Source organism: Tachyglossus aculeatus, chromosome X4, assembly GCF_015852505.1.
Source record: "Tachyglossus aculeatus isolate mTacAcu1 chromosome X4, mTacAcu1.pri, whole genome shotgun sequence".
Taxonomy (NCBI): Eukaryota; Metazoa; Chordata; class Mammalia; order Monotremata; family Tachyglossidae; genus Tachyglossus; species Tachyglossus aculeatus.
In genome coordinates, this window is record NC_052098.1 from 44,683,070 (window position 1) to 44,710,731 (window position 27,662).

The window sequence follows — 27,662 nt, forward strand, 5'->3', positions numbered from 1 at the left end:
TGACTTGAAGGGGGTTTTAGAGTGCTGATGCTTCTCAAACCTGAATACATGCTGGGCTTGTATGTGCCTTTCTGGTTTGGGGGGGGTGGGGTTTGGTTGGTTTGTTTGTTTTTAATGTCTTCTGCTCAGCCAGAAGGCATGCTAAAATAAAAAGCAGTAGGGTAAACAACCAGAGAGCATGGAATCCTAAGATGAGCCATTGGCACTGGTGATAATTTAAGAAAAGATCTTATGTCAAATAAGGAGGGAAAATTTTAGGAAATTATCTTTTTATTTTTAATGAGGGCTTTGGCAGGAATTGATTTTTTAACAGGCTCTAAAAATAAATGTTCAAATTTAAGGGAAACCTGGGCTCTGGCAACTACTTAACAAGTGGGACTATCTTGAGAAAATTATCAAGCGTGTAAGCTCGTTGTGGGCAGGGAATGTGTCTGTTATACTGTTGTGTTAAGTGCTTACTAAGTGTCAGGCACTGTACTAAGTGCTGGAGAAAAATATGTTGTACACAGTTAGCACTCAAATGATTGATTGACTGATCTCCTTGGCAATACAGAGTTGACCATAATCACATAATTCTTCTAGCTAGGCAGCACAATTTCCAATGATGCAAAGATAGACAAAAAGATAGAAAAGCAAATCAAGAAAGATTGCTTTCCCCTTGGAGGACACAGTGTGGCCTACAGGTCTACAGAGTCTACATAGCCTTCTATATGGCTGTGAGATCTGGATTTACCAAAGACTCCACATATGACTTCTGGAGCTGTTTCCCCAATGCCATCTACAGGCAGTGTTAAAAAATCAAATGACATGAAAGGATCAGAGACAATGAGGTCTTGGAATGCAGTCCACTCACCCTCATTATATCACAACTTCGTTGGGTGGCTGTTCTCCTTGTACGACCTACCTTTACAGCTGTTCTATCATGAGGTAAAGTGGTGAAAGCCAAACAAGGGCAAAATAAACAGTTTAAACACTTAACAAAGCAAAACCTCAGGAGAGGTTCTAGTTGGTGAAACAAAGTGTTTGCAGTGATAGAAATAGCCTACAAAAAGGCTCACCAAGCATTTGTGAAAATGCTATACAGGATTTTGGTTTATTTAACAACAAAATGCCTGGTGCCTATGAAGGTTGAAGGTGTGTTATGAGGATTATTGATGACTGTAAAACACTTTACCAAACAGTAAAAATTTTCCTATTCTATATATTAGATCATCTGGGCCCATGAAAGGGATTTTTTTAGCAATCATTCATTTACTAACCACACATAGGCCTTCTAGCTCACAGGTAAACTTGACCTTCCAATATTTTGTAACCTGATCAGCTGTGATTCCACTTCTCCAACTGTTCCTCCATACTAAATTCACCCCACTGTCTCTGAAGAAGTTCACTGGTCAGAAATGGCAATACCATGCAAGGCAGAATGGTTATTGCTATGCAGTTGTTTTTTGTCTTTTTGGGTTTTTGTAAGTTAGTGCTCTCCCTTTTAGGGGTGATGGGTGTTTTTTGAACAATCTAGACAAGAGCAGAGGGATTGGATTGCCTATTGGTCTGGGACATACCTGAGAGTAACCTTTTGTCCCCAGGCCATGATGATGGGGGCATGCTGTTGTCAGCAATCATGAAAAGAGTCACTGAGCTTTGGGGTCCCATACTCTCCAAATGGCCACTTATCTTTCTGGAGAAGAGAACCTGAGGAGGAGGACAACACTAAATGCTTGATGAAATCATGAGTCTCCAAATCAGTGCTGCCATGAAGCAAGTGATTCGTTTCCTTTCTTTTTTTTTTACACAGTACTTGTTACGTGCTTACTATGTGCCAGGTACTTTACTAAGCACAGGGGTAGATATAAGCTAATCAGGCTGGACAGAGTCCATGTCCCAGTTTGGGCTCACAGTATTAATCCCCATTTTACAGATGAGATAACTGAGGCCTAGAGAAGTTAAGTGACTCACCCAAGGTCACACAGCACAAAAGTGGTGAAGTTGGAATTACAACTCGGGTCCTTCTGACTCCCATCCCCATGCTCTGTCATCTAGGCCATGCTGCTTCTAATTTGAATACTTGTGGCCTAGGATGACTAATTTTAGTTAGCAATAAAACTCTAATATGGCAGAGGTCTATGCTGAGCAAACATACTCAGAATCTAGAGAAAGTTGTATCAACAAGCAGCTTGTGGTTCCAAAAATTAGAAGCAAACTAAAACTAGCCCTCTAGGCTGTAAGATTCTTGTGTGTAGGGAACATGTCTACCCACTCTGTTATACTGTACTCTCCCAAGAGCTTAGTACAGTACTCTGAGCAGAGAAAGGACTCCATAAATACTATTGATTGATTTAAAAAGTTATCAAGCTCCCAGCTCCTAAAGTCCAATTCCCAGAAAAGCAGCTTCATAACTTTCTCAAACTTTATTTCAGCACCTCCCTCTTCTTTATCCCTGTTTAGATACATATTTGGCTTTGGTGAATTTCAAAGTTTCAAACTATCTTATGCGATCCATCATACGCATTTAGGGCAATCACTAAATATGACCAATCCAAGAGTAATCTATCATTATTTCCATTGAAACTAGTGTTGATTGAATGGAGAAAATGTATCAAGAGAGTGATCAAACAAAAATTGAACAAGATCTCATAAATGGTAAAAATTTGGAGGATCGCCACTTCCTTCTTCAATTGGAAACAGTAGCAGTGGTGGTATCAAATATTTAAGCACCTTTCCTTTAATGGAATTGGCTTTCTGCCATATGGAGTAGGTAATTGAAATGGGCTACCATTCTTCTACCCCTAAACAGGTGCTGACTTCATGGGGGCAAAGAGGGAGACACTCTCCAAGGAGTTGGCACCTAGGTTGTCAGAGCCAATAGCTTTGACCCGTCCCCCAAGCCCTGATCTCCCTTCTCTGCAGTCTCACATTTCCTCTTGCCTTCAAGACATCTCTACCTCAAGCTTAACATGTTCAAAACAGAACTCCTTATCTTTCCACCCAATCCCTGTCCTCCCCCTGCCTTCCCCATCACTGTAGACAGCACCACCATCCTTCCTGTATAATTCCATAACCTTGGCGTTATCCTTAACTCTTCTCTCTCTCATTCACCACATAGTCAATCCTTCACTAAATGCTGTCAGTCCTATCTTCACGACATTGCTAAAATCCACTCTTTCCTCTCCATCAAAACTGGTACCACACTAATGCAATCACTTATCCTATCCCACCTGGATAACTGCATCAGCCTCCTTGCTGACCTCCCAGCCTCCTGCCTCTCCTCACTCCAGTCAATCAATCAATCAATCGTATTTATTGAGCACTTACTGTGTGCAGAGCACTGTACTAAGCACTTTGGAAGTACAAGTTGGCAACATATAGAGACAGTCCCTACCCAACAGTGGGCTCACAGTCTAGAAGGGGGAGACAGAGAACAAAACCAAACATATTAACAAAATAAAATAGAGTAGATATGTACAAGTAAAATAAATAGAGTAATAAATATGTACAAACATATATACATATATACAGGTGCTGTGGGGAAGGGAAGGAGGTAAGACGGGGGGATGGAGAGGGGGACGAGGGGGAGAGGAAGGAGGGGGCTCAGTCTGGGAAGGCCTCCTGGAGGAGGTGAGCTCTCAGTAGGGCCTTGAAGGAAGAGAGCTAGCGTGGCGGATGGGCAGAGGGAGGGCATTCCAGGCCAGGGGGATGACGTGGGCCGGGGGTCAACGGCAGGACAGGCAAGAACGAGGCACGGTGAGGAGATTAGCGGCAGAGGAGCAGAGGGTGCGAGCTGGGCTGTAGAAGGAAAGAAGGGAGGTGAGGTAGGAGGAGGCGAGGTGATGGAGAGCCTTGAAGCCCAGGGTGAGGAGTTTCTGCCTGATGCACAGATTGATTGGTAGCCACTGGAGAGTTTTGAGGAGGGGAGTAACATGCCCAGAGCATTTCTGGACAAAGACAATCCAGGCAGCGGCATGAAGTATGGATTGAAGTGGGGAGAGACACGAGGATGGGAGATCAGAGAGGAGGCTGATGCAGTCGTCCAGACGGGATAGGATGAGAGCTTGAACGAGCAGGGTAGCGGTTTGGATGGAGAGGAAAGGGCGGATCTTGGCAATGTTGCAGAGCTGAGACCGGCAGGTTTTGGTGACGGCTTGGATGTGAGGGGTGAATGAGAGAGCAGAGTCGAGGATGACACCAAGTTTGCGGGCTTGTGAGACGGGAAGGATGGTAGTGCCGTCAACAGTGATGGGAAAGTCAGGGAGAGGGCAGGGCAGGCAAGAACATACTAGAAGCATTTTACTGTCCCAGAGTGAGTAAGTAGTTACTGTCCGCAACTGAATTTATTAATGGAGTAAACATAACACTTGTAAGCAGAAGTTTCAGGTTTGCTCCTTGTGATTGGGGTAGCTGAAGGCACAGCTGGATCATTGGCTAGTACATTGCCATGATGTCATAATCCTGACAATGTAACCCAACCTGAGACTTGGTAAGTGAAGCCGCATCCAAGGAAATGGTGAGTCCTGGCCACATTGGGCATACAAAAATCTTATCTCTTCTGTTGTTTTGCTTAATGTTTGTAGTGCCTGGCACTTTTTTCTCTTTTGTCTCTTTCTATGGGAAGCTTTTGCTCAGAGAGCCACTGCCTTCTTGATGGCAGATCTGTTCCCTGAAATTCACTCCCAGTTTTCAGGTGGAATGTAGCATTGTCTGAGGCTTGTCCTCCCAGATGTCAGTTTCCCCCATCAATGGTATTTATTGAGTGCTTATTAAGTGCAGAGCACTACATTAAGTGCTTAGGAGATACAGCAGAATTAGCAGACACATTTCCTGCCCATAACTAGCTTACAGTCTAGAGATTGACATTTTACAGAAAAAGAAAAGGAAGCCCATAGACATTCAGTGTTTAGTCCAAAAGCACACAGCAGTAACAGAGCTGGGACTAGAACCCAGGTTTCCTGATCCCCAGGCCAATGCTCTTTCCAACAGACCACATTGATTCCTACCCTCAAGAGACCCCCAACAACTTCTAGCTATTACCATCAATTAATCAATAAATAATATTCATTAAGCATTTATTGTGTGCAGAGCACCGTATTAAGTACTTAGGAGTTAGAAGACATAATCCTTGCCCTTAATAATAACTGGTATTTGTTAAGTACTTACTGTGTGCCACGTTCTGGGGTAGATATAAGATAGTCAAGCCAGATACGGTCCCTGTCCCACATGGGGACACATACAAATTAGTTGGGGGAGACTGACAAAAAATAAATTATAGATAGGAGGAAGAAGAGACTGGACAGATGAATGAGTAGATAGTCGAGACTTTAAATCGATAAGTATGGAAGTGCTGTGGGTGGTTGTGAGTTGATAAGTACTAAGGTGGAAGTTGGGAGGACGTGACCTAGGTAGTAGAAAAATTAATTGGGGAAAAGTCTCCTGGGGAATTGGGTTTTCAGAAGGGCTTAGAAGATGGGGAGAGCATTAGTCTGGTGGATTTGAAAGGGGAGGGGAGTTCAGGTAGAAGTGAGGTCATGAGTAAAGGGGTAGAAGGCAGGAGAGATGAAGCAGCATGGCCTAGTGATAAGAGCATGGGCTTGGGAGTCAGAGGACATGGGTTCTAATCCCAGCTCTGCCACTTGTGTGTTGTGTGACCTTGGGCAAGTCACTTCAGTTCTCTGTGCCTCAGTTACCTCAACTGTAAAATGGGGATTAACACTGTGAGCCCCATGCGGGACAAACTGATTACCTTGTATCTACCCCAGGTCTTAGAACAGTGCTTGGCACATAGTAAGTGCTTAACAAGTACCATTATTATCAGATGAGAATGAGGCACAGTAATAGGTTAGCTTTTACTGTGAGCTCATTGCGAGCAGGGAATGTGTCTACCAACTCTGTGGTTTCATACTCTCCCAAGCATGTGTACAGTGCTCTGCATACAGTAAGTGCTCAATAAATGACATTAATTGATTGATTGAGGAGGGAAGAGTGTGAGCAGGGGTGTAGTGGGAGAAGCGAGTTATACCTAAGAAGAAAAGAGCTGATGTGCTTTCTTCCTCCCCTGGCCTCTCTAACACCAACCAGAGTGCAGGAATCCAGGCTTTGACTAAGGGAGAGTTTAGTAGCCTGGAGCCAGAGGCAACTGTTGCATTGTGCAGGGGAAGAGGAAGAAGAATGCCCTACCATTTCTGGAATGAGGGGACTCATTCAGTGATTCATTCAATCATATCCATTAAGTGCTTACTGTGTGCAGAACGCTGTACTAAGCGCTTGGGAAAGTACTATACAACAATAGTGACAATCCCTGCACACAAGGCGCTCACAGTCCAGAGGAGGGCAGACAGACATCAATGCAAATAAACAGACTCCCAACTCAGGAGTGGTTCTGAACCTCCTCAATCTTCACCAGAGCTAGAACAGCTTTGCTCACTCCCAGACTTTCCTAAGGCTGAGCAAAAGGATCCGAGATTGGATTTCATAAGAAGCATTCTTTCTAGGAAGGCGGAATATAGCCTCGTACAAAATGAAGGATAAAGAAGAGCTCTATGTCTGGATGGAAACCAGTTAACTGAAGCATTTACAGAAATTGCTTTCTATCCTCTGAATGGAAAATGATCACAAGATTTAAAGTGAAAACATTGAGATGTAAACCTGACCTATTAAATCCTCTGCTATGGGGCTATGGAAAAAAATCTCTTGTACCTATTTTCAGCAATAACAGTACCTTCCATTGAAACAGGAAGGGAATGTATTTCGGTGATGTGAATTTAAAGTGTACAATTGCAGTAAATACGAAGCATAATTGGAACAATCAACAAAAGGTATATTGATTCAAATGGGAATAATGATCTCTGTAGAGAGCTGTGTTTTCAACCAAGTGAACCTTTTTGAAGCTAGAAATTTTATCAACATCATCAACATTGTTTGTTGAGCTTACAATTTAATGGTGGAGACAAGTAGAAACAAATGACCACATATACATTAGGTAAAAGTAAAATCTCTTTGAAGGCAGGAACCATATTTTTCATGGCTATTATGTGCCCAATCATCTAGTACAGTAAGCTGCACATAGCAGGTATGCGAATCAATTGTTTTGGATGATTGTTATGCTTAGAAATGATAAGTACAAATATGCAAATAAGGAAATAAATTAAAAAAGATAAACACTAGTACTAAGACGGCAAATGTAGTATCAGCATGGCTTGGTAGAAAATGCATGGCTTAGGAGTCAGAAGACCTGGGTTCTAATTTTGGCTCTGCCAAATGCTTGCTGTGTTACTTTGGGCAAGTCACTTAATTTCTCTGTGCTTCAGTTTTTTCAACTGAAAAATGTGAGGATTCAATAGCTGTTCTCCCTCATATTTAAAATAAATACAGTCAATTGATTGACTGGTAAATTACTTAAGACTGTTAGCCCCATGTGGGACAGGGACTATGTCTGACCTGATTAATTTATATTTACCTCCGTGCTTAGAACAGTGCTTGACACAGAGTAAGTGCTTAACAAATACAATAATAATGGCCAGAAAGGTGGAGATTAATCAGGGAAGACTTCTGAGACAGTGTGATTTTTTTTTAGGAGGCTTTGGGGCTAAGGTGGGATGAGGTTTGACAGATCTAAGGGGAGGAGGTTTCAGGAAGGGGGAGTACTGAGGGCAATGGGTTGAAGAAGGGAGAGTTCTACTGTATTTACTCACATAACTGCCTCATCTTTACATTATTTTTGCAACACATAAACAAGAGTAGGGCTATTAGGCAGGGTCACATTAGAACTGAGTCTAACAATAAGGGGGAAAGGAGAAAAAAGGAGGAAGAAAGGAAAGGAGAGGGAAGAGATAGGGAAGAGTACACTAGAGAAGCAGCATGGCTCAGTGGAAAGAGCATGGGCTTGGGAGTCCAAGGTCGTGGGTTCTAATTCTGGCTCTGCCATTTGTCAGCTGTGTGACTTTGGGCAAGTCACTTAACTTATCTGTGCCTCAGTTCCCTCATCTGTAAAATGGGGATCAAGACTGTGAGCCCCACGTGGGACAATCTGATCATCTTGTATCCCCCCAGGGCTTAGAACAGTGGTTTGCACATAGTAAGCATTTAACAAATACTATTACTATTATTATTATTATTACTTGAGACTGTACCTCTTATCATTTTTGCACCCTACCAAATGCTATGGAAAAAGGCACTCAGTGAATTTTTCTTCCCACACCTCTTCCTACCCCAGAGTTCAAATGTCTCAGTGAAAAAACTCCCACCTTCAATGAGAGCCTGTCACTGTGGTGTTAGCATATTTGACCCTTCTTTGCTTCCTACCCCCATGCATGCCACTATAACTGCTTCAATAATGTAATGCAAAAAAAAATTGTATTTCCTCCTCAAAAATCAGAGAGGGCAGATTTTGCAGTGGAGCTAATTATGTGAATAAATTGGGTAATTAAGAAGTTAGGATGATAGGGTTCCATGACAGCATGGCAATATACTTCTGCTCTAAGGAATTTTGTCATGTTGTCCCCTATCAGCATCTCCTAGTGACAAAACATAAGCCCGGTCCTACATTTCCCTGGCTCTATAAAACCTTCTTTCCCCATTTCCCTGCAGCTTCTATATATGCTGACCCTCTCTGTGAACTAACACCTCCCCCCAACACCACAGTTCCCCCATATTCCTCCCCTACTTTTCTACCTGGTTTTGATGCCACTGGTCATTTCCCTAATAATTGTGCTATTTGTTAAGTGCTTACAATGTGCTAAGCACTGTTGTAAGTGCTGGGGTACTCAGTCTCCTTCGTGGGCTCCTCGTCCCCCTCACATCCCCTTGCCGTAGGGGTTCCTCAAGAGTCAGTTCTTGGTCTCCTTCTGTTCTCTATCTGTACTCACTCCCTTGAGGAACTCATTTGCTCCCACAGCTTCAACTATCATCTGTACACTGATGATACCCAAATCTACATCTCCACCCCTGCTCTCTCTCCCTACCTCCAGGCTCGTATCTCCTCCTGCCTTCAGGACATCTCCACCTGGATGTCTGCTCACCATCTTGAACTCAAGTCCAAGACTGAGCTCCTTATCTTCCCTCCCAAACCCTGTCCTCTTTCCCATCACTGTAGACAGCACTACCTTCCTTCCCATCTCACAAGCCAGCAACCTTGGTGTCATCCTTGACTCCACTCTCTCATTCAGAGAAGCAGCGTGGCTCAGTGGAAAGAGCATGGGATTTGGAGCCAGAGGTCATGGGTTCAAATCCTGGCTCCTCCAACTGTCAGCTGTGTGACTTTGGGCAAGTCACTTCACTTCTCTGTGCCTCAGTTACCTCATCTGTAAAATGGCGATTAAAACTGTGAGCCCCCTGTGGGACAACCTGATCACCTTGTAACCTCCCCAGCACTTAGAATAGTGCTTTGCACATAGTAAGTGCTTAACAAATGCCATCATTATTATTATTATTATTCACCCCACACATCCAATCTGTCACCAAAACCTGTCGGTCTCACCTCCACAACATCGCCAAGATCCACCCTTTCCTCTCCATCCAAACCGCTACCTTGCTGGTTCAATCTCTCATCCTATCCCGACTGGATTACTGCATCAGCCTCCTTTCTGATCTCCCATCCTCCTGTCTCTCCCTGATTCAGTCTATACTTCACTCTGCTGCCTGGATCATCTTTGTGCAGAAACGCTCTGGGCATGTTACTCCCCTCCTCACAAATCGCCAGTGGCTACCGATCAACCCACGAATCATGCAAAAACTCCTCACTCTCGGCTTCAAGGTTCTCCATCACCTCACCCCCTCCAACCTCACCTCACCTCCCTTCTCTCCTTCTACAGCCCAGCCCACACCCTCCACTCCTCTGCCACTAACCTCCTCACTGTGCCTCATTCTCGCCAGTCCCACCATCGATCCCTGGCCCACGTCCTTCCCCTGGCCTGTAATGCCCTCCCTCCACACATCCGCCAAACTAGCTCTCTTCCTCCCTTCAAAGCCCTACTGAGAACTCACCTCCTCCAGGAGGCCTTCCCAGACTGAGCCCCCTTTTTCCACTCCTCCTCCCCTCTCCATTGCCCCCTTCCCTCCCTCTGCCCTACCCCTTCCCCTCCCCACAGCACTTGTATATATTTGTACATATTTATTTTACTTGTACATATTTACTACTCTATTAACTTTATTATGTGCATATAGCTATAATTCTATTTATTCTGATGGTTTTTACACCTGTCTACATGTTTTTTTTTGTTGTCTGTCTCCCCCTTCTAGACTGTGAGCCCGTTGTTGCATAGGGACCGTCTCTATGTGTTGCTGATTTGTACTTCCCAAGTGCTTAGTACAGTGCTCTGCACACAGGAAGCGCTCAATAAATACGATTGAATGAATAAATGAATCAGGGTCCACCTGGGGCTCACAGTCTAAGTAGGAGGAAGAACAGGTATTGAATCCCCATTTTACAGATGAGGGAACTGAGGCACCAAGAAGTGAAGCCAATTGCCCAAGGTCACACAGCAGGCAAGTGACAGAACCCAGGTCCTCTGATTCCCAGACCCGGGATCTTTCCACAAGGCCACGCTGCTTCTCAAGCTTCCCTGGCTTGCAGCACCGCCCCCCACCCCAACAGACACACACACCTTCAGAACTGCCAGAGCTGAAGGAATGGTGATAGACTGAGGCTGGGAAGGGGGAGATAATGACTGTGTTTCCTCCTCAGGCAGCCACCTCTACCTGCCCTGGTCTGGCTCTGGCCCAGGCCCAGTGGATTAGGAGTTCCCGGGAGGAGGGCTGTGAGTGGGGGAAGTGACTGGTGACAGCAAAACAAGGTAAAAATTTAAAAAGCAGTGGAGGAGATAGAAGAAGATCTACAAGGTGACCATGGGGGTGGGGATTGTGGGATAACAGCAAAAGTTCATTCATTCATTCAATCATATTTATTGAGCACTTACTGTGTGTGGAGCACCATACTAAGTGCTTGGAAAGTACAATTCAAATTGGAAAGTTGTAAAGAGCTGTGGTGCCTCTCAGGATTACAGCTGGAGAGTTTCCAGTACTCTACCAGTCTCAGCTAATGGAGGGAGAGTCAAGCAGGGGCATACCCATTCCACTCCAAGCTTGGCTAGTGGCTAGCGAGTGGAAGGCAAGCTGCTACAAGTCAAAACTCACCCATGCTGGGCAGCAGCAGCATGGGAGATTGACGAGGGCAGAGACTCAAGTTTACTGTGCGGAAGGAAGCGATGGTAAACCACTTCCATATTTTTATCAAGAAAGCTCTTTGAATACACTACCAAAACGATTGCAGATGGAGAGCTGGGCTTCTGGGAGACATGAGTCCGTGGTGCCGTTATGGATCGGAAAGGACTCAACGGCATATGACAAGACAAGAAAGAGCTATGGGGCAACCTAGGACTGGGCTGATGGGTGGGACTTACCTTATCACCCCCAACCCAGGGACACAGGCAAGGGACTAGGTGCCAATCTTACCTTGGAAAAGAATAAAAGTCATCACATCAAGTACCCCTTGAGGGAATTGCAAGTTGGAGAAGAGAGCAATCTTCTAGATTGTAAGCTCCTCCATGGCAGGAATATTGCCTACCTACTCTTTGTTGTACTCGCCTAAGCACTCTGAGAGTACAGTGCTTTACACACAGTAAGAGCTCAATAAAAAACATTCATTGATCAAACTGACGAAGAAGCCTCGAATGGGAAGCCTGTCTGAGGTCAAGGGCAAATACAGCAAATCATTTTCAAGTAATTTCTTTGCCAGTGACTGAATTAATTAACTCACCCAATTTTCAAGAAATCTAACTGTTGTCTTTCTCCCGCTCTTCACCACCATATACTACAGTCGGGAACACTCCAATGTCTACTAAGTATTTTTGTGCTTCTAAAGAATTAAAAATGAATGAAGTAACATTTTTAAATAGCAAGAGAGAATAATCCCCTCAGTGAGATCAAAGCTCCCAAATTTCATTCTAAAGGGAAGTTTAATCAGAAATGCAGTTAAATTCAGTGTTCAAAATAATTTAATCACACAGAGGTTACCAATAGCAAAGTTCTATGACAATGATCTAACACAGAAAATGGGTTACAGGTAATAAAAACATGTGCCCTGTCTCAAGAACTTGCCTTGAGAACAGCATATTAAGGGGCCATGCGTGCTTTGAAAAGCAAGGGGCATAAAGAGTTACGGATTTTTCAGTGTCTCACACAGGACAATCAAGTACCCAAATGCAGGAAAATGTCTCAGAATTACAAACAGAAACATTCAGCTGTGAACAATTGAAAATTTACCATATTAAACAATGAGAACCCTTCAAAGGTTGGGGGAAGGAGGTAGTGGGCAAAAGAACCACTCACCTGGGAGACAGTGGCTATAATCATTTCCCTGAGCCAGCCCGACAAAGAACTGTAGCAATGTCATTTGAAGAGCCACCCGTCTCTGCAGATCAAATAACGTGTAAATGTCAACAACCTTAAGGATCGCCAATCACCGAGATTATTATTCCTAACCTGCAATTTCAGGAACCTCTAGCTTGCCCCAGAAGATGTGGGATGGGAAAGAACTATCCATTTCAATTCTTTGAAGGATCATTTCCTTCCCTCGACAGCACTAGAATAAATGTGTCATCTGTCCCTTTCTGGATGTTCAGCTTTTTTGCAAGAGTACCAGTATGGATGCTGAGGAGCCCTGCTTTCCTCTCATCTGAAATCTTAATTCCTTAATTGCCCTTTTTAAAAGCAGCCCCAGTCAACATTCCACCAGTTAGAAAGAAAAGCATCAAAACTATCTCACAGTGTTCAAAGGCAAATAAAGAGGTGCAGAAAATGCCAGGATTATTTGCTTCTCTTAGAAATAAATCTCCAATGCAAAGAGGAAAGGTGGGAATTGGATGGGAAAATGCAGCCGGAGGAGCCTTTTCCTTGGCTAGATCTGCTCACGCAGACTCAAGCTGAGGAGATGAATCTATTTGAAAGGCATGTGTGTAAATAGAAATCAAACACAATAATGAGACTTTGAACCTAGAAACAAAAAGGAAAGTAAATCCAAGAGAGAAAACAAAGACCCTGCAGAATTTAGGGATTCTTTCCCAGGAAACCAGTTCTGGTCAGAGGACAAACATCTGGAATAACAGAATTTGAGGTTTAATTGGCAATGGAATCCAAAGTATTTCTCGGTTCATTTTTATCAGAGGGCCAGACGCAATGGCTTGGAAATTATTTAGACTAATCAAAACCATAGAGAAATATGTTTCTTCCATATGACGTCCAATTTAGAGTTGGAGTGGTAACATCAACTTTGACTTTGCGAGTTTATGAGATGACCCACATTCATAGAATGTCAAAGGGCTTTGACATAGAAACCTAATCCAAAAACATGCAGGTGCATTTCCCTCAAAAATATACTTTTGTTTTTCTAGTCTGAAGACATGAAATTGGCTTCATCTTTCCTTGATTAAAAAAGCCCCTGAATTTAGAAGAGATTATAGTTCAGCCTGGATTTCTCTGAGGTCACCTGCTGTTAGGAGCAGGCCTTTGACAAGCCTGGGAGATCTCAAGGGAGTTTGGCAGAGCTGGCCCTTGGGTATCCTTGAAACGCCCCTCCTCCTCTCCCCCCTCCCACATATTCTCGAAATACTCCCAGAAGGGTACTAGGGTAGAACTGTGCAGGGATGTGGTCCAGCAGCTGCTATGGTAACAACCATCCTCCATGACACAGGAGTGACCTAGGCTGATCCCCTAAATGGGCCTAGCTACCTAAGAGTCTATAGGGGCATGTCCCGGACAGGGGCTCTGCTGAGCATCCACATGAAGGACGCAACAGAGTCTCCTTCCCTGAGCAATGGATGTGGGAACCTTCATTTCCCATAGCCTCCATGCTAACTGAGGCTACAGGATCTACAAGGGGACAACTAGTGACCAGGGCTGTCTCCCTTCTCCTGCATTACAGGTCTGCAGTGAATCCCCTTCCCCTGAAAAGAGTAGAGGGTGTTCAGTGCCCTTGCATAACATTTGGAATGTTGGGAAAATTGTTGCAGTTTGGAATGGGCAGCTGGCAATGGAGCAGGGAGGAGTCGAGACCAATTATCAACAGCTACTTTCATTGCTATTGTTATTGCTATGCTTAGTCTGTTTGGTGTTCTTTCACCCTCTCTTTTCTCTATGACTCTGTCCTCCCCACTCGTTGAACAGTGAGCCGCATTTGGGCCAGGAATGTCTCTGAATCAATGTCCTTGGATTCTACCCAATGTTTCAAACAGCAAAATTACTTTATCATGGTTAGTCTTCTCTTGTATTATGCTGTTGAGTCGTCATTGACCCATACCGACTCCATGGACACATCTCTCCTAGAATCCCCCACCTCCACATCGATCATTGTGGTAGTGGATCCATAGAATTTTCTTGGTAAAAATATGGAAGTGGTTTACCATTGCCTTCTTCCTCACAGTAAACTTGTGTCTCTGGCCTCAATGCTCTCCCATGCCGCTGCTGCCCAGCATTGGCGAGTTTTGACTTATAGCAGATCACCTTCTACTCACTAGCCACTGGCCAAGTTAGGAATGAAATGGGTATGCCTCTGCTTGACTTTCACTCCCATAGCTGAAACTGGAGTAAGCCTGCACTTTAATCCTGAGGTTTAATCCTGAGGGGATCACAGTTAGTACTGACCTTCAGTTTCATGCAAAATTTGATGTCCCACAGTCCCCTATCTACCAAAATCCATGCTGGCTTTTTATAATCTTGTCTTCCACTAGTTTGTCTATGCATGCATCATTGGAAATTGTAATATTGAGGCAGCAGAATTTGGTAATAGCATTAGGTTCTCTGTCCTCAATGAATATGTTCCCTGTTCTCAAGTGTATTTTTTTTTTTGCTGTGTTAAGGACTTGCTGGGTGTAGGCTAGCACATAAATCTGGTTTTATTCAGTCTCATTGTCTATCGTTAGTACTCTAATGACTCTACAAACTGATTCAGGATCATCTGTATGTCATTGTGGGTATATGCTTAAAGAACACAAAAAACCTCCTAGACTCTGCCACTCGTCTGCTGTGTGACTTTAGGCAAGCCATGTAACTTCTCTGTACCTCAGTTACCTCATCTGTAAAATGGGGATGAAGACTGCGAGCCACATGTGGGACAACCTGATTACCTTGTATCTACCCCAGACCTTAGAACAGTGCTTGGCACATAGTAAGCGCTTAATAAATACCATGGTTACAATTATTATCATTACTAGCTCAAAGATATTTGTTGGTACTTGTAGACTGTTGAGTTGGAAAAGCTTTCCAGTTACTCAGAAGCCTATTTGACTCCAGCTTCCAAGTCCCTTGGTAACAATCCATCAGTTGGATTTATGTTTTTTTAAAATGGTGTTTGTTAAGCACTTACTATGTGTCAAGGACTTTTCTTAGTGCTGTGCTAGATCCAAATTAATCAGCTCGAAAACTGCCCCTGTTTCACATGGCTCTCACAGTCTAAGTGGGAGGGAGAAACGGTATTGAACTCATTGTGTACAGGGAACGTGTCTACCAACTCTGTTACGTTATACTCTCTCAAGTGCATAGTGCAGTGCCCTGCACACAGTAAGTGCTCAGTAAATACCATTAATTGATTGATTTTCCAGTAGAGAAAACTGAGGCACAGAGAGGGAATTAAGCAAATTCCCCAAGGTCACTACAGGGTCTCTTGTTCCCCTAGTTTGAGACACACCTTATATTTTCATCCCAGTAGCCTATGACCATGTTCCTCACTCTTGACTATCCCTCAAAAGTAGGGTCTTCTTATTCTGGGATTCTTTCTATAATAGACTTCAGATTTTTCACAAGTTTGTTTTTAGTTTTTTGTTTGTTTGTTTTTCCCAGAAGCAAAATATTTGTTGTTTTTAAAATCAAATCTATCGAGCTAATAGGGAATGTTCATCAAGGGGAATAATTTTAGGAGTGAGGTGTAAAAATATAAACTTTAATTTTTAAACTCTTTAACTCCAAATGAATAAATCTTAAATAGTAACAAATGCAATAGGCAAGTGGGAGAGCTGGGATTAGAACCCAGATCATCTGACTCCCAGGCTCAACACCATACTAAGCACTTGGGAGAGTATGTTACAGTTGGTAGACCTGAACCCTGCCCTTGAGGAGACAAACATTAAAATGAATTATAGGTAAGGGATGCAACCAAGTATAAGGATATGTACATAAGTGCCGTGGGGGTGAAGATGGAGGGAGTACTTAAGGGCTTAGGGGTTGCAACTAAGTGCAGGTGTGAAGTAATAGGGAAGAACAATAGGGTTGGAGGATGAGAATTCGGTCAGGGAAGGTTTCATGGAGAGAATATGATTTCAGTAGGGGTTTAAAGAGGGGGAGAGGGCTGATATGCAGAGAAGCAGCTTGGCTTAGTGGAAAGAGCCCGGGCTTGGGAGTCAGAGGATGTGGGTTCTTATCCCGCCTCTGCCACTTGTCTGCTGTGTGACTTTGGGCAAGTCACTTCACTGCTCTGTGCCTCAGTTGCCTCATCTGTAAAATGGGGAAAAATTGTGAGCCCCACGTGGGACCACCTGATTACCCTGTATCTACCCCAGCGCTTAGAATAGTGCTTAACACATAGTAAGCGCTTAACAAATACCATAATTATTATATGTTGGCTATGTAAGGGGAGGGAGTTCCAGGCAGGAGGCAGAGCATAAACAAGGGGTCTACAGAAAGTGAAGTGAGAACAGGGGACAGTGAGTGGGTTGGTATTAAATGAGTGAAGGGTGAGGGTTAGGTTGAAGTGAGAAAGGAGCAGCATGGCCTAATGGAAAGAGCTTGGAGCCGGAAATCAAAGGACCTGGGTTTTAATACAGGTTCTGCCATTTGCTTGCTGTGTCACCTGAGGAAAGTGACTTAGCTTCTCTGTGCCAGAGTCTCCTAATCTGTAAAATGGGGATTCGATTCCTGATCTTCCTTCTTTTGACTGTGAGCCTCATGTGGGGCAAAGACTGGGTCTGCCCTGAATCTACCCCAGCACTTAGAACAGTGCTTTACATATAGTAAGCATTTAACAGATACCTTAATTATTGTTATAACCAGTAGAGGAGTGAGGATAAGTAATGGGGACAGAGCGGACTGAATGCCTTGAATCCAGAGTTGAGTGGGAAATCATTAGAGGCACTTGAGGAATGGGGAGGCATGTGCAGATGATTTTTTAGAAAGATGGTCAAGGCAGCAAAGTGTCAACTGGAGAGACAAGAAGCTGGAGGCAGGGAGGTCAGCAAGGAGGCTGATATAGTAAATGAGAACGGATATGACAAGTTCTTGAACCAGTGTGGTAGCATTTTGGATGGAGAGGAAGGAGTGAACTCTGGAGATGCTGGGGAGATAGAAATTGATAACATTTAGTGACTGACAGAATATGTGGGTTGAATGAGAGAGCTGCGTTAAGGATAATGCCAAGGTTGTGAGATCGTGAAACAGAAAGGATGGTGGCTTTGTCATGGGAAAGTTGAGTGGAGGAAAGAGTTCGGGAGGGAAGGTGGGAGAAGCAGGCTGGCCTAGTGGAAATAGCATGGTCCTGGGAGTCAGAGGATCTGGTTTCTAATTTCGGTTCTGCCACTTGCCTGCTGTGTAGCTTTAGACCAGACATTTAATTTATCTGGGCCTCAGGTTCCTCAACTGTAAAATGGGGAGTCAATGTCTGTTCTCCCTCCCACTTAGACTGCGATCCCTTTATAGGACAGAGACTCTGCCTGACCTGGTTACCTTCTACCTACCCCAGCACTTAAAGCAGTACATAACACTTAGTAAGCCCTTAGGAAATATCATGATAATAATAATGATAACAATAATAATAATGATATTATTATTACTTACTTGACCACTTACTGGAAAACAAGGTCTGGTTTTTCTATCCTGTATTGTGTTCTGACAACAGATTGCAGTTATGTGGGACGGGGACTGTGTCTGATCTGATTAAAACTGTATCTACCACAGTGCTGATCACAGTGCTTTGCACATAGGAAACATTTAACAAATTCAAATCAGGTTGGACACAGTCGCCATCTCCCACATGGCACTAAAAGTCTAAGAGGTGAGGGAGAACAGGCATTGAATCCCCATTTTATAGATGAGGAAAATGAAGCACAGAGAATTTGAATGACTTGTCCAAAGTCACACAGCAGGCTAGTGGTGGAGAGCCAGGATTAGAACCCAGGTCCTCTGGCTATCAATTTTGTAGTTTTTCCATTAGGACAAGCTTCTTTTCCTCATTGCATCCTCAACGTGGCTACAGCAAAGAGTAGGTTGAACAGGACTGGATTTTCCACATGGCTCTGCTTCACTCAGACAGTCATGGGGAGAGGATCAGACAGGGCACTTTCATCAACCATATCATTGTGGAGTAGCCTAAGGATTCCAGTGAACTTCTCAGGCAGCCAGATTTACTTACCAATTGTCAGAGTTCTATCAGAACCACATAAACATGTGGTTTATGTTGCCAACTTGTACTTCCCAAGTGCTTAGTACAGTGCTCTGCACACAGTAAGTGCTCAATAAATACGATTGAATGAATAAACATATAACACTTTTTCATAGAATAATTGCCTTCCTGACAGCATAAAACACTCAAACTTGCTAATCTGTCAAACAATAAATCCAACAAAATTCTCCTGTTTCTTTTGAAACAAAAAGAAAGCCCAAAATAGTCACCCCTCCACAGTCTCTCTGGAACAGATGTCTCAAAATGCCACAAAGTGATAATCAGTCAATGGTATTTAAGCAAATGACTCCTGGAATTAAGTAAAAAAAAAAATCCCTCCTCTCTTCTTACCTTCCTTTCCTTGATTCTCCCTGGTATCTTCCTTCCCAACCTTGGTTTATGCAATTCAAGGAATGTTGAATCTGTGTCTCTATAATCCAGTCTAAGCCTTGTGATTTTTTTTAGTTAGACTCTTCAAGGTAGGGACAAGCTGGGAAATGTCCATCTTCAGTCTGCTATGGGGACAAAACAAATTACTATTTTCCTTCTTTTCCTTCCATTCTACATCACTTATGCATTTAGGTCCATACCCTCTAAGCCCTTTTCTCTCCCTACCTGTAGGTTTTTAAATGTCTATCTCCCCTGCTACACTGCAAGTTCCTTGCTCCTTTCCTTCCTTCCTTCTTTCAATCATAATTATTGAGCACTTACTGTGTGCAGAGCACCATACTAAGCACTTGGAAAGTACAATTCAGCAACAAATAGAGACAATCCCTGCCCACAACGGGCTCACAGTCTAGAAGGGGGGAGACAGGCATCAAAACAAGTAAACAGGCATCAAGAGCATCAAGAGTAGAGCAAAGGGAGCAAATCGGGGTGATGGGGAGGGGAGGGAAGGTGAGGAAAAAGGGGGCTTAGTCTGGGAAGGCCTCCTGGAGGAGGTGAGCCTTCAGTAGGGCTTTGAAGGAAGAAAGTTCCTTGAGAGCAGGGATCATTTTTACCTGATCTATTGTATTATACTCTCCCAAATTCTTAGTACAGTGCTCTGCAAACAGTAAGCACTCAATAAATGCAACTGGTTCATTGTTTTTAATAGCAATATTCATTCAGGAAGCTACTAATAGATTTTGTAACTACCTCTTGTTCCCCCAGTTTGGGGGGCCCCTTATATTTTCATCCAGGTAGCCTATTACCATGTTTCTCACTCGTGGTTACCCCTCAAAAGGAGGGTCTTCTTATTCTGGAATTCTTTCTTTAGCAGTCCTCAGATTTTCACAAGTTTTTTTTTTCTTTTTCAGAAGGAAAATATTTGCTGTTGTTAAAACCAAATCTATCAAGCTAATAGGGAATGTTCATCAAGGGGAATGATGTTAAAAAAAGAGGTGTGAAAATCTAAACTTTTATTTTTAAACCCTTTAACTCCAAATGAATAAATCTTAAAATGCAGTCTGCCATTGCTACATATATTTTATGTTTTCATTGATCCTTCAGCAGGCCTGTCACAATTGGCATCCTGAACAACGTGTGCTCTGAGCAGGGTAGGTGAAAATCTCATGGCTGCAGGTGTAAATAAAATCAATCTGCTCATTTTGGCAAATGTCTTATTGATTTTAGTTGTTGAATGCATGCTTTTACCTCCGCCTTCATCAAGTATGTTGATACCTTTATGTCAGGCACCTTGAAGAGCCATAGGGTTGAGAAGCTTCTTGTTATTTCTGTGTTTCTGAAAGTACTGGCTGTGAGGGGCAGTCAGAAAGAGAAAATGAGCCAGTGGAGGAGTGATAGAGACAGCAAACTCAAAGGGAGAAAGGGACCGGGAGAACTCACTGAACCTTGAAGGAAAAAAGGCAATACTTCTTCACCCAGCGGGCTGTAAGTAGATGGAATTCATGCCCACAGAAATCCAGGCAACTGAAAATAGCAGCTGGTTCAAGAGAGACTTGGATAAATCTATGGGGGAGCCTTCCATAGTAGAGTACTGGGGGGACAGTTAGGAGCTGTTAGATCAGTTGCCATTAGGTGGGATATCCCAGAGGGCCCAGGCATCACACGGTTTCTGTCATCTGCATCAGTGACAGACTACTGAGCCAGGATGAACCAATAGTCTGAATTCAGAATAACAGTGCTCGTCTTGGCTAATCTGAGCCAAAGAGTGGGTCAAAGAGTGAGGATCTGTGACAGCAGGGTAACTAACAACTCAAGGATCTCTAGTCATTTTGGACTAACCAGTGCTTGCTGTATGACTAAAGACTGATTACTTCGATCTCTCTTAACCTCAGTTTCTTTCTCTGCAAAAACAAAGCTAACAGCAAACTATCCCCCAACCATCCTCAAGAATAGTTAACAAGCATGATCAGTGGCCCCAGGGCAAATCGAGTATGAAAAATCATCAGTGGTCTAAGGAAAGCAGAGACTGTGATGAAAAAGGGAGCCAGCCAAAAAAAAGAGAAATGCTTGGACAGAAAATGAGAAAGGTCAAGTAGAAAGGAGGAACCGAGAAATTGGGATAGTCTTGCCTTATGCCGTCGAGTTGTTTCCGACCCATAGCTACACCACGGACACATCTCTCCCAGAACGCCCCGCTCTCCATCTGCAATCGTTCTGGTAGTGTATCCATAGAGTTTTCTTGGTAAAAATATGGAAGCGGTTTACCATTGCCTCCTTTTGCGCAGTCAACCTGAGTCTCCACCCTCTACTCTCCTCTGCCGCTGCTGCCCACCACGAGTGAGTTTTGACTTGTAGCAGATTGCCTTCCACTTGCTAGCCACGGCCAAGCTAATAATGGAAAGTGTATGCTTCTGCTGGACTCTTCCTCCCATAGCTGAGGCTGGTAGAGTACTGGAAACTCTCCAGGTGTGATCTTGAGAGGGATGGGACAGTCTACGTAGCTCTAAATTTGAGTTTTCCCAAATGAATAGAGTACTCATGTTCCCTACCTCTTTTCATACATCCCCAGAAACACCCACAAAGATGAGGATATATTTGCAATCGATCATTCATGTTTATTGGGCTCTTTGTGCAGAGCACTGAACTAAGCACTTGAGAAAGAACAAAATAACAAAGTTGGTAGACACGATCCATAAGGAGCTTGCAGTCTAGAGGGGGAGAGAGACAGACATTAATATAAATACATAAATTAGGGATATGTACATTAAGTGCTGTTGGGCTGAGGGTGGGGTGAATACAGGATGCAAGTCCATGTTCAAGGGTGACACAGAGAGTGGAAGAAGAGGAAGTGAGGGCCTAATCGGGGAAGGCTTCTTGCAGGAGATGTGCTTTGAATAAGACTTTGAAGGTGGGAAGAGTGATCGTCTGTCAGATATGAAGGGGGATGGAGTTTCAGGTCAGAGGCAGGATGTGGGTGAGGGGTTGCGGTGAGATAGAATGTTCCAAAGTCCTGAAGTTCATTCAATCATATTTCTTGAGCACTTACAGTGTGCAGAGTGCTTTACTAAGCACTTGGGAAGTACAATTCAGCAAAAAATACAGACAATCCCTGACCACAACGGGCTCAGTCTAGAAGCGGGGAGACAGACATCAAAACAAGTAAACTGGCAAGTTAGTTGCCTGAAGTCAGTGTACATGCAAGTCTTCATGATGCTTATATAGTTCAGTTGTAATTGTCTTGACTTTAACCTTCCTTGTACTCTCCCAAATGCTTCATGCAGTGGAGCATTTGGGAGCACACAATAGGAGCTCAATAAATATGATTGAATTATTCTTCCCCTTTGTTCCTGGCTCAGTCTTCCCTCTACCCCTAACCGTGTGTGTTTTGCAAAATTCAGTTTTGGGTCCCTTACTCTCCTTGAACTTTATTCATCCTGTCACGGAGGTAACTGTGAGGGTCCTTAATGGCTCAGTTCTGGGTCCCCTTCTATTTTCCATTTATACCCATTCCCTTGGAAAATTAACATATTCCCACAGCTACAACTACCATCTCAGCATGGATGATTCCCAAATCTGCTTCTTCAGTCCTGCCCTCTCTGGTGTTTTGCATTTCCTCCTGTCTTCATGACATCTCTACTTCACTGTCCCATAGACACCTCAAACACCTACCTCAATCTAAAACAGAACTCCTCATCTTTCCACCCAAACCTTCTCCTCCATGCAGACTTTCCCATAACTGTAGACACCAACACCATCCTTCCTATCTCACAAGCCCACAACCTTGACATTATCCTTAATTCATCTCTCACATTCAACCTACATATTCAATCTGTTACCAAATCCTGTCACTTCTACCCTCACATCTCTAGAATCTGCCCCTTCCTCTCCATCCAAGCTGCTATAATGTTGGTTGAAGCATATATATCTCGCCTCAACTACTATATCAGCGTCCTTGTTGACCTCCCTACCTTCAGCATCTCCTCTTTCCAGTTAATACTTCACTCTGCTGCTCAGATTGATTTTCTAAAAAAATTGTTCTGTGCATGTCTGCTCAGTCCTCAAAAACCTCTAATGGTTTCCTATCAATCTCCACATCAACCAGAAAGTCCTTAAATTTGGGTTTAAGGCATTCAATCAGCTCTCCCCCTCCTACCTATCCTTGCTTCTCTCCCACTGCAACCCACTCCACAAATTTCGCATTCTTTAATAATAATAATTTTGGTATTTGTTAAGCACTTACTATGTGTAAAGCACTGTTCTAAGCACTGGGGAGGATACAAGGTGATGAGATTGTCCCATGTGGGGCTCACAATCTTAATCCCCATTTTACAGATGAGGGAACAGAGGCACAGAGAAGTTAAGTGACTTCCCAAAGTCACACAGCTGACAAGCGGCAGAGCCTGGATTTGAACCCATGACTTCTGACTCCCAAGCCCATGCTCTTTCCACTGAGCCACACTGCTTCTCAATAATAATGGTATATGTTAAACGCTTACTATGCGCCAAGCACTGTTCTAAACGCTAGGGTAGATACAAGGTGATCACAGTCTTAATCCCCATTTTACAGATGAGTTAACTGAGGCCCAGAGAAGTTAAGTGACTTGCCCAAAGTCACAGAGCTGACAAGTGGCAGAGGCGGTATTAGAACCCATGACCTCTGACTCCCAAGCCCGTGCTCTTTCCACTAAGCCATGCTGCTTCGCATTCTTTCTGAATAAAATTAGAAACTTGCTCCATAAATGTGTTAGTCCCATGCTGGGCCTGTGTCAATTTTCAAGCCTACCTCTTTGTGTCAGTCAGGCAATCATTAAATTACTAATTATTTATATATTAAATTATATTAATTAATTGTTAATCATTAATCGAACCCTTACTGTCTGCAGAGCACTGTACTAAGCATTTGGGAAAGTAATGGTAATAGTAATAAATGTGGCACTTGTTAAGCGCTTACTATGTGTTAGACACTGTTCTAAGTGCTGTGGTGGATACAAGCAAATTGGGTTGGACGCAGTCCCCGTCCCACATGGGGCTCACAGTCTTAATCCCTATTATACAGCTGAGGTAACTGCGACACAGAGAAGTTAAGTGACTTGCCCAAGGTCACACTGCATACAAGTGGCCGAGCTAGGATTAGAACCCAGGTCCTTCTGACTCCTTGTCCTGTGCTCTATCCACTAGGTCACACTGCTTCTAGCTTGTAATTCTATCTCTGACCAATTGCCCAAGCCCTTTCCCCTTCATGGAACACCCTTCCTTCTCAAATAAGCCAAACTACAACCCTCCACACTTTCACAGCCTGCTAAATATCCACCTCCTTCAATAGGCATTCATTGACTAATCCTTCCTCCTGGTCATTCATTCATTCAATCGTATTTAGTGAGTGCTTACTGTGTGCAGAGCACTGTACTGAGCGCTTGGAAAGTACAATTCCGCAACAGATAGAGACAATCCCTACCCCACTACAGTCTCACAATCTAGAAGGGGGAGACAGACAACAAAACAAGTAAACAGGCATCAATAGCGTCAAAATAAATAGAATTATAGATCTATACACAATAATAATAATAATGATGGCATTTATTAAGTGCTTACTATGTGCAAAGCACTGTTCTAAGACCTGGGGAGGTTACAAAGTGATGAGGTTGTCCCACAGGGGGCTCACAGTCTTAATCCCCATTTTCCAGATGAGGGAACTGAGGCCCAGAGAAGTGAAGTGACTTGCCCACAGTCATACAGCTGACAAGTGGTGGAGCCAGGATTTGAACCCATGACCTCTGACTTCAAAGCCCGGGCTGTTTCCTCTGAGCCACGCTGCCACACCAGTCACCACAGCCCTCAAGCATACATATGTCTATCCTTTTTTACTTAATTACTTACTTTTCTTTTTATCATTTGTGTCTCTGTGTTCATGATTACAATTATTGTATGTTTGGCCATTTATGTCAGCTTCTCTCAGCCCCTTGTGGGATTAATAACACTCTGAAGGCAGAGTTTATATCTTTTATTTCTATTGTATGCTGCCAAATGCCCCACAGAGTGCTAATTAGCTCTTGGGAGAGTGCAGTGTAACATTAAAAGGATAATGGTTGGGGTGAATTGTCCCAAGCCAAGATCAAACTTCATCAAGAGCAAGTGTAGATCTATACAACTGCCTGGGGGCAAAGAGAGGGAAGGAAAGAGGGAAATGGACAAAATATACCCCAGTGTTCAGTACAGTGCTTGGCACATAGTACTTGTTTAAAAGATGACACAATCATTATTATTATTACTACTACCACTATAATTTTTATAAAAATAGACCAATGAAGTAAGCAGACGATGTTATTTTCTTATGTCTAAAGATTCAGCCATCCTTCTTTACTGCCATGAATTACCCTTTCACTAGTACCACAAGTTTAGGCCTCCAGCTACAGTGCTGATGTTTTTACAGAACTTGCTGTAGGAATTCCATTTAAATGTCAAAACTGCTGGGCTGAATTGAATTCTAGTTAATGGTTTTCTCTTTCTGTGCTACGTTACTGCGTTTTTCTAACACTTAATTTTTTCAGCAATCCGTGCTTTCTGAAGTGCCAAAATTCAACTTCCATCTACATCACAAAATAAATGTCAAATAGATCCTAAGTGATGGCATTTATTTTGGTTAAGCAAAGAATAAGAATGTATGCGAAAAGATTCACTTCCATTTAATACATAAAAGCATTCAGGAATGTGAGTTAATTAGGTGTATTTTCTTTTCTCCTTGAGCTATTGTGCAACTTCAACCCAATGGCTTTAGAGGGATGTGGTCCAAATGGAGAAGTTAAAAACTTCACTCAATCTGCCTTCAGGTTATGACTACGTGTTCTATTTCTTTCTTTTAGGTACACCACTTTCTGAAGGGCAACAAATCAAAATAAGCACCATAATCTGTCTGAGAAGAAGCAGAAGGCATGGATGGTCATGGTTGACATATCAAGGAAGATGCAGATTGTGAGAAATAAGTCAGATTTGGCCTTGAAAAGAAGCTTGATAATGCTGTGATTCAAGGCACCAGTTTTCAGAGGGAAAATTAAGGAAATGAGAGGAAAGTAGAAAAAGCCTTGAAAAAGATCACCATTCATCTATTGCAACACTTAGCCTTTAAATGCATTTGTATCTCATTATCATCCACCGCTAGGGTGGCCAGCAGTGGCACTTCAAGAAAACCAGAGTCAAAAACACCACCCATGTTATGCTGTCAGCAATGTGCCATTGTGTTTGTAATACGCTTACATTTTATGGGTGTTCACCCCAACCTAGAATATTTCTCCAGGATACTCTGACCTTCAAATCATTCCAACCTCTTTGTGTTCCCCTCCTAGTCCATGTGAACTAAGAGCCATAGATCTTGGGAATAAAAGCCATGGCAGAGAGAGACTAGACCCTGAAAATTTAAATAATTGATATAAGAATGCCCTGTGTACTAAGTCCATACTGGACAGAGTCCAGGCCAGCTGAATACTGGACTGGCCATGGTAACATTCAATGAGTGCTTTCCTTATTAACAGCATTTTTTGAGTGCCTAAAGTGTGCAGAGCACCATACTGAATGTTTGGGAATATATAATAGTAAAAGATGTGGCCCTCATCTCTAAGGAATTTACAATCTAATATTGCCATTGGGTCATACTGTCAGATATCTACCTTTCCAGACATAAGTAAATCCACTGAACAACAAAAGCAGAGACTGACCACCACTAGGACTTCAGCTAAATCTCTCAGTGGATAATAAACAAGTGCCCCTCTCTCATCTTGCCAGAAGACCAATATGTAAATAATAGTTGAATTAGACAATATCATAAAGGAAATAGTAGTTGGCTGTTTGTCAACATTATCCTATCATAGTCTCCAAACTTCCTGACATTGTTCAAATTTCTTTTGAACTGAAATCTGATCACCCCGTCCCTGGCAAGATCCCTAAGCTGGCTAAAATTCCACTTTCCCAGCTGTGTGGAAATAACAAATTTAGGGAAGAGGGTGAGTTGATGGGTGTGTCTCTGGTCCACATTTAAGGGTTTACTTGTTTGAGAATACACTCTCTGCAATGAGCAGCACAGAATTCTGATATTGCCACTTATCTGTGGCACATACTAACAGCAAGGATGCTGGCCCAGAAGCTTAAAAAGGACATGACTTTAATGGTCTTTAATGTTCAATATTTGCAACTCAGTCATTAGAGACTGCTGGTTGGATTTTTATGCCCCAGGACACTGAAAAGGTCAGATAAATATATCTTCATGAACTGGTCTGCTTTAACTGAGGGAGCGTCTTTTGTTCTTTCTCTTGGAAACAGAGTCTTTCTGCCTCAGACACATCTATCTGCTGAAAACAGCAAATTCAGGTTCCTGGGATCTACATGCGACTATAAACATGACATCATGTATTGAGGTCAGATAGATGTGATATTTGGAAGGTTCCTGTGAACATCACTGGAGCTTCCGAGCCATGGAATGCGGCAGCAGGAGCCTTGGCAGAAGGAGGATGGGCATGGAAAATATCAATATATAAAGACGTTCAATGCCAAATCTGAACTGGATAGCTGAAAACCAGATTGATAGAAATTGGGATGACTTAGTGCCAACTGAGTCCAGCCCTAAAAACCCTCCCTATCCCATATACATACAGTCTTTGGACTTTTATCCCCATGACCACGTGACTGTTCAATTAGTACCAACCAATTAGCTAAAGTGAGGGTATGCATCTGCCTATACACCCTTCCCAATACTTCCCTAGTCATCTCATTCCCTTGGTACCACCCTCCTTATCATAGTGAGTTCATCATGAGGGTGAGTGTTCTCCATCATTCATTCATTCAATCATATTTATTGAGCGCTTACTGTGTGCAGAGCCCT

The 27,662-nt window shown here is 43.1% G+C and overlaps 1 long non-coding RNA gene and 2 other non-coding genes across 3 annotated transcripts; 2 read left to right on the top strand and 1 right to left on the bottom strand.

The window, feature by feature from the left end:
- The first annotated feature begins 10,698 nt into the window (after positions 1–10,698).
- LOC119947804 lies at positions 10,699–27,285 on the top strand. The gene is made up of 3 exons (XR_005456588.1): positions 10,699–10,778; positions 25,654–25,762; positions 27,104–27,285. It is a non-coding gene; the product is annotated as an uncharacterized LOC119947804 (long non-coding RNA).
- LOC119948402 lies at positions 10,971–11,108 on the top strand. The gene has a single exon (XR_005456800.1). It is a non-coding gene; the product is annotated as a small nucleolar RNA SNORA7 (small nucleolar RNA).
- On the bottom strand, positions 21,141–21,277 carry LOC119948628. Its single transcript, XR_005457012.1, has one exon. It is a non-coding gene; the product is annotated as a small nucleolar RNA SNORA7 (small nucleolar RNA).
- Positions 27,286–27,662: the final 377 nt, after the last annotated feature.